Source organism: Cupressus sempervirens, chromosome 4 (assembly GCF_028749045.1).
Source record: "Cupressus sempervirens isolate cs-2001-9-10 chromosome 4, ASM2874904v1, whole genome shotgun sequence".
NCBI classification, from domain to species: Eukaryota; Viridiplantae; Streptophyta; class Pinopsida; order Cupressales; family Cupressaceae; genus Cupressus; species Cupressus sempervirens.
Genome location: NC_143121.1, coordinates 695,283,259 through 695,290,263, shown reverse-complemented (window position 1 = coordinate 695,290,263; position 7,005 = coordinate 695,283,259).

Below are 7,005 nucleotides of genomic sequence, written 5' to 3'. Positions count from 1 at the left end.
TTTGCAATCTATTTTTTAGTGGTTACATACTCAAACCTTATTTCTTTCTCTATTTCCTTCTCTTTGAGAACATAATACTTTATGGATACATTCTTTGTCTTAGAATGCAATACTAGATTCTTAGACATACTTGTTGTACTTGTGCTATCATAGTAAATGAGAAAAGGTTCTATAAACTCAATTCCAATATTATTCAACAAATTTTTCATTCACATAACTTGATTACTATTATTTGTTGCTGCAACATACTCTCCCTCAGTTGTATTCTGAGATATACAGTCATGTTTCTTTCTCAACCAAGAAACTGATCTTCCTCTAAGAAGGAATGCTTCACCATTAGTGTTCTTTATTTCATCTATATTACATGCCCAATCTATATCAGTATATGCACACAAGGTAAAATCACTTGATCAATCATACCATATTCCATAATTAGATGTACCCTTCAAATATTAGAGTATCCTCTTTACTATTGCATAATGATACTCCTTTTGATCAGCTTAAAATATTTCTAAAATCCCAACCATATTTCCTATATCTGTTCTGGTGTGAGTCAGATATTAAAATCCTCCAATCATGGATCTATACTTCTTCTAATCAACTATAGGTGTCTTATCTTTATTACATAACTTGTCACCAGTTATCATGTTTGTACCAACAAGTTTGCAACTTTACAAACCAAATCCTTTCAACAAATCTTTCAGATACTTGGGTAAAAGCACAAACATGTATCACCCTTTTACAAAGGAAGAAAAGCTAACAAAATTGTAGTAGTTCACATTCAATGAAATAAAACTAGTATTATTAATTAGAATTTTGAAATTAAGTAAACTAATGAAATGTGTAGAAATGGGTGAATTTTAGGTTTATAATTTTTAATAATCATTTAGAATAAGAAATTATATTTTTAAAATTTTTTGAAAATAAATTTTAGTTGCTGAAAAAGGTGGAAATTAGGGGTCTAGTTCCCACCATAAAACTATATGGAAATAAAACTTTATGTACCTAGAACAGTCAACAATAAAAATAGGCTTTAGACCTATACTTTCTCTTTTATAATGATTCAAATTTCAACTTATTCAAATTGATAGTTTTCATCTCCCACCGCATATTTAAAAATAAATCTATCCCGACCAAAAGAAAAACTATATATTCTAGATGAGGATTCTCTCCTCTAGAACATTATATAAGTTTAAAAAAATTAATGTATTATTTCCTATTTTTTCCTTTTTCGAAATTGACATCTGCTCGAGTGTTAAAATACATACTTGATGATTTTTTTAATTACAATATACTATATCTTATTAAAACACTATGAACCTATATGAGAATATTCTTGACTTTGAGCTCTACAAAATGGTGGTTATATGTTATTAAAAAAAATCATAATAAATAGTAAGAGTTATTGAAATGCTATTTTTCTAAAATAATTATATTTTTTTAGTAATTGTATACTAACTAGTATAAAATATCCATTTAAGACACATTTCCAATTAAAAAAGTGTGAGACCATATATAACTTAGCTAGAATAATTTTATCAAGATCATATGTTTGTAAAAAAAATTTTCTTAGATAGAAATACTCAAATTTAGTTGTTCTGATAAGATAGCTTGAAAGGTGGTCTGCAATTTTGTACTTTTACCCACTTAGTTTGTGAAATAAATATCCCATCTTTTTTTTTATGCAATTTGAAATCCTACGAAGAACTTCATTTCTCCTATCATGCTCATTTCAAATTTATTTTTTTATCTCTTCAATAAACTTGTCACTGTCTTCTTCATTTCCTCCAAATATTATGTCATCCAAAAATATTAGACTAATAAATATACCATCATCACTTGTCCTCAAATAGAAATTACAATCTATTGTACCTTTAATAAATCCAAGATTTGATAAATACCTCTCCAACCTTGGATACCAGGTTCTAGGTGCTCGCTTCAGACTATAGAATACTTTCTTTAGTTTACATACAAAATCTTTTTCTTCTATCAGAGGGAATCCATCATGTTACTCAATGTAGACTTCATCTTCAGGTTCTTGATTTAGAAAATCTTACTTCACATCCATCTAATAAACCTTAAAATTCCTACTTGCTGCACAAGAAAAGAACATCCTTACTACTTCCATTCTTGCCATGGGTGCATAGGTTTCTTCACAATCTATTCCTCATTGCTATGAGCAACCTTTGCAAAAAAGGTTGGCCTTGTTTCTTACAACTTTTCCTTGCTTATTCATTTCATTTTTGAATAACTATTTGGTTCCTATCACATTTTTTTTGTTATGTCTAGGAACTAATTCCATTGTGTCATTCTTCACAATTTGATTTAGTTCTTCTTTCATAGCTTACATCCAGTGATCATCATTAGATGCCTTATTTGTTGTCTTAGGTTCTACTTTAGAAATTAGACAAAATTCCTCATTTACTCTGTTCCTTGTCATCACATCTTTATCATTGCTTCCAATTATCTATTCTAGAGGATGATTCTTTTTCATGTTTGTACTAGAAGTCAGAGTTGACATCTCAAATTTGATTTCTTCCCTAGGTTCAAATCTATGCTCAATAGATAATTCATTATGAAAATCATTATTAGTCTCAAAAGGAAATTCAACATTCTATTTACCAAGACTTCTTTCATACCAAACTTTTCATTAATCCTTACATTTGTGCACTAAACTATTCTCTTAGTTCTATAGTTGAAACATTTATATTCTTTTCTTTTCAATAAGTAACCAAGAAACATACCTTCATCGCTTCTTGGATAAAACTTACCAATATCATCATCTCCCTTTATGTATAACTAACTTCCAAATATTTTGAAATACTTGACTGATGGTGAGTGACGAAATGATATATCATAACGTGTCTTACTCATACCTTTTTTTATCTGTACTTTGATCAAAGTATATATTGAAGTATTAAATGCTTCTCTCGAAAATGTCTTTGAGACATCATTCTCAAATAACATCTAAAATTTCTCAAAAGGTTCCTATTTCTCTTTAAGAAATGCTACCCACATCATCCTAGTGAAATCATCAACAAAAATCATAAAGTAACTTTCACCACAGAATCTTCTAGCTCTTGAAGAACCAGTTAGATATGTGTGAACAATGTCCAATTTTTCTATAGTAGAGAACTTATTTCTAGGAAAAGACACTTTCCTCTACTTAGCCAAAATACATTCCTTCCAGACAACATTAGTAGGCTTAATAATCTTAGGAAAATCTCTCACTACAAAAGTACTGCTCACTTTCACAATTTTATCAAAGTTTATATGACAAAACCTTCTATGCCATAACCAACTATTATCAACCTTTGCAATCAAACATGTTAGTTCAATAGGATTTAACTAAAATACATTACTTCTAGATTTGGTTCCAATACCAATCAACTTACCATATTTACCAAAAGGGCTATTCCTTCTTCAACAATTGTCTTCTCACCCTTTGTCAAGATCCAATAACCCAAACCCATGCACAATAGATGAGTTATTAAGTCTTATCTTCAAGGAACTAATGCCTTGATACCAATTGTTATAATATATAGTCCATTGATACAATTTGGGGTAGGGGGGTGAATCAATTGTCCAAATATCATCGCAAACATTAACCTTAAACAAAATTAGAAATGTCAATAATATAAATTGAAACCATAACAAGATACTCATACACAATTAACATCAGATATGTTAACAAGGGAAACCCTTGATTAAATGGAAAACATCCATGGGGATGGTACCCACGAGATGATGTACTAATATAAATATTCCTTGTTAAAGGATAGTCCTTGTTAGTATTCTATTACAACATTAAGTACATGTTAGTCTCTGTTAGGAGACATTAAATCCCTTTTAGGATATTACAATTCTGTTAGGAGATGTACCAACCTTGTTAGAAGTTGTGGCAACTCTAATATGAGTTGTGGAAGATAGTTGGACCCACTGCCCAAAAATCTTCAAGGTTAGCATCAAATAGCCCACTATCCAAATGATCTCTGTATTATTCCTTGTAGAATAATAGAACTAAAATTTACCTCCTTTGTCTTTATCATGTCAACCAAACTTCTGCTCCTTCAGAACTTGTAACTAGATCTCATATTTTGCACCCAATTATACCTTGGATTGCTTGCACACATTCAAGAAGCATTCTTCTCCTTCTTATACTACACACTAATACTTCACATTCAACTTGATCCTCTAAATCCAAGTCTCGTTTAGGACATCTAGATACATAATGACCATATTCATCACAAGTCTAACACTCAAAGATTTTATTACAATCCTTTTCTTCTTACCAAAAGGGCTATCCTCTAACAAGGGTATGTCAATGGTGAATATATATTTCATTGATGTAACTATAGGTGGGGGGTGAATTAGTTATCCAACTATCATCACAAACATTGACCTTAAAAAACCTTAACCATGTGAGTAATATAAACTAAAACCATAACAAGATACTCATATATAATTAGCACTAGATATATTAACTAGGGAAACCCTTAATCTAAGTGAAAACCCTAGTGGGGATGGTACACAAAAGATGATGTACTAATATAGGTATTCCTTGTTAGAGAATATACCCTACTAGGAATCTATTACAACATTCAATACATATGAGTCCCTCTTACGAGAATTTGAATCCCTATTAGGAGATTAGAACCTTGTTAGTAGTTGGGCCAACCCTAATTTCCTATGTGCACTAGGTAATTCCACCTCTAACTGCATCCTTGATTTCTCATAGCTAGCTTTTGAAGGTTGCACTTGTGTAACTACTACGTATCGTGCAATGGGATCTTGCACACATGGTTGTGCCATCATTACTCCTTTGGAAGTTCCTACTAATACAATAGGTGTTTCTACTAAAACTTCTATCTACCCACTCAATTTGTTCTATCTGATTGTATTCTTGTCTAGTCAAGCCAAATTCCTTCAGTATGGAACCTATTTCCTTCTCAAATGTCTTCTTACTCTCCTTGATGTGGAGCTTGGACTCTACAACCTTAACATTTCATCACAAGTCTCCCATCTATGACATTCCATGTCCTTCTTAGACTCAAGTATGATCTACACATAACCTTCAATAAGTTCAGTGCTCATCTCATAGCCCATAGGCTCAATGAACTTCACAATAGGTCTACTACTTCCATGCAGGTGTTGTCAATTTCAAGAAAGAAGCAAAAATGAATCAATATAGAATCAAATATAAATACTATTCTCTTTGTTTTCTCAACTTCTTTCTTCTTCTCCTCTTCTTCTTCTATCTTTTTGTTTCCTTCTTTTTCTTTGTGCTTCTTCTCATATTCTAATCTTTCTCTTCCTCTTCATCACTAGAGCTAGTATAGATAATGATATTACCAACAATATTTGCTCCATACACTATGAATGGATTCTCCTTTGTGTCCATAGTTATGTTCATACTATCCGCTTGCATGGATTCAATACCCATAACAATATAAGGTGGAGATAGTGCTTGTTGTGTCCCTTCTGCCTCTTCCTCTTTACTAGAAAGTGTATTTGCATGTACATATACTGGACTATAAGCCTTTTCTTGTACACAGTCATTAGGTTTTGAGGATATATATTTCACTATAGCCTCCTCATAATTTCCTTCCATTACAAGATTTTATCTTCTTTTGTTCCTCAGCAAGGGCTCAATACCCTTCAATTTTTTCTCAGATTCCTCTTTTGATCCTACATCACATAAATTATTTATGGATGTGATCCTCTTATTTATATATTCTTCTAGTACCCTTCTCTTCCTATTGATCAACCTATTATGTATGTCTTTAGGAATCAAATTCTAAAAGATCAAATGATGATGATGATGAATATAAACTTGTTGAGAAAGATGTGTAGGAAGCCAAGATAGCCATATGCAACAAGGCATGGAAATGAAAGGTAGAAAATCTGACCACGTAGATTATAAATGATGACAATTTTGTTCATTTGAATAAATTTTATAGCATGTATATGAGTATGGATAGGAGGCAATTAGAAAATTCATGTCATTGCAACATCATTGACATATTCACTAAACAAAATGACTCTTCTCTATATGCAAAACTTTAATTTGTTAGCCTTGTGCTATCCTGCATATTAGCACGTCTTCAAATTAATTTCTTCCATGTGAAGAATAGCGTCTAGAATATTTTTCCTACCTTTTTAAGTAATTATTTTGTCAAGCCAAAATAGTTCCATAACCAAAATATCACTATACTACTAGTTACCATGTTTTGTGCTATTATTCCAGTCTCTAAAAATATTTCTAAAGCTTGTTGAAAACTAACAAAATATTTTACATTTATGCACACATAATCCAGTTTATTCATACAACCTTCATCTATTGCCTCATAATGTAATATTCTTCTAAAAAAAATTGCAAAAAAAACTTTCTACCTATTCTTTGGTTACCAACAATATACTTAGATAATTTTCAAAGTATGCTAACTTTGAACTATTCATTAAGTTCTTCCATCGCAAAATATATAATATATTTCCATAAATAAAACCCCTAAAAACTAAGCTTAAAAGAATGGCCAACAATATTCCCTTTTGTCATTGATGTCAACATATGGGAAAAAGTTTGAAGATAAAATTGTGAAGTGTTCACAATAGCCTTGTCAAAATTTCAAAATGTAAAAATTGTGAATCATTCTTACAATTATACCATCATACTTATTTATTATGTTCCCCCTTATATTATTCTATATAATTATCTAGTATTTGCCCCCCTTATAATATATTCATTATGCATATGTATAGTACTTGCAATTTTTCTAACCTTTTCTCCCCCTTTGACATAAGAGTAAAAGGTGGGTCAAAACTAATATACTAGAGAGAAATTTGGTTCCTTATTATTATTTCCTCAAGTTCAATATGTATTCATGAGTTTCATATAGTCAAAAAGGTTCTTCTTCTTGTTTAGAACTTTAGTGTCCCATGAAATTCTAACTACAACTATAGTACTACTAATTTCAGAAAATACATACGATGCTAACTCTATTGAAT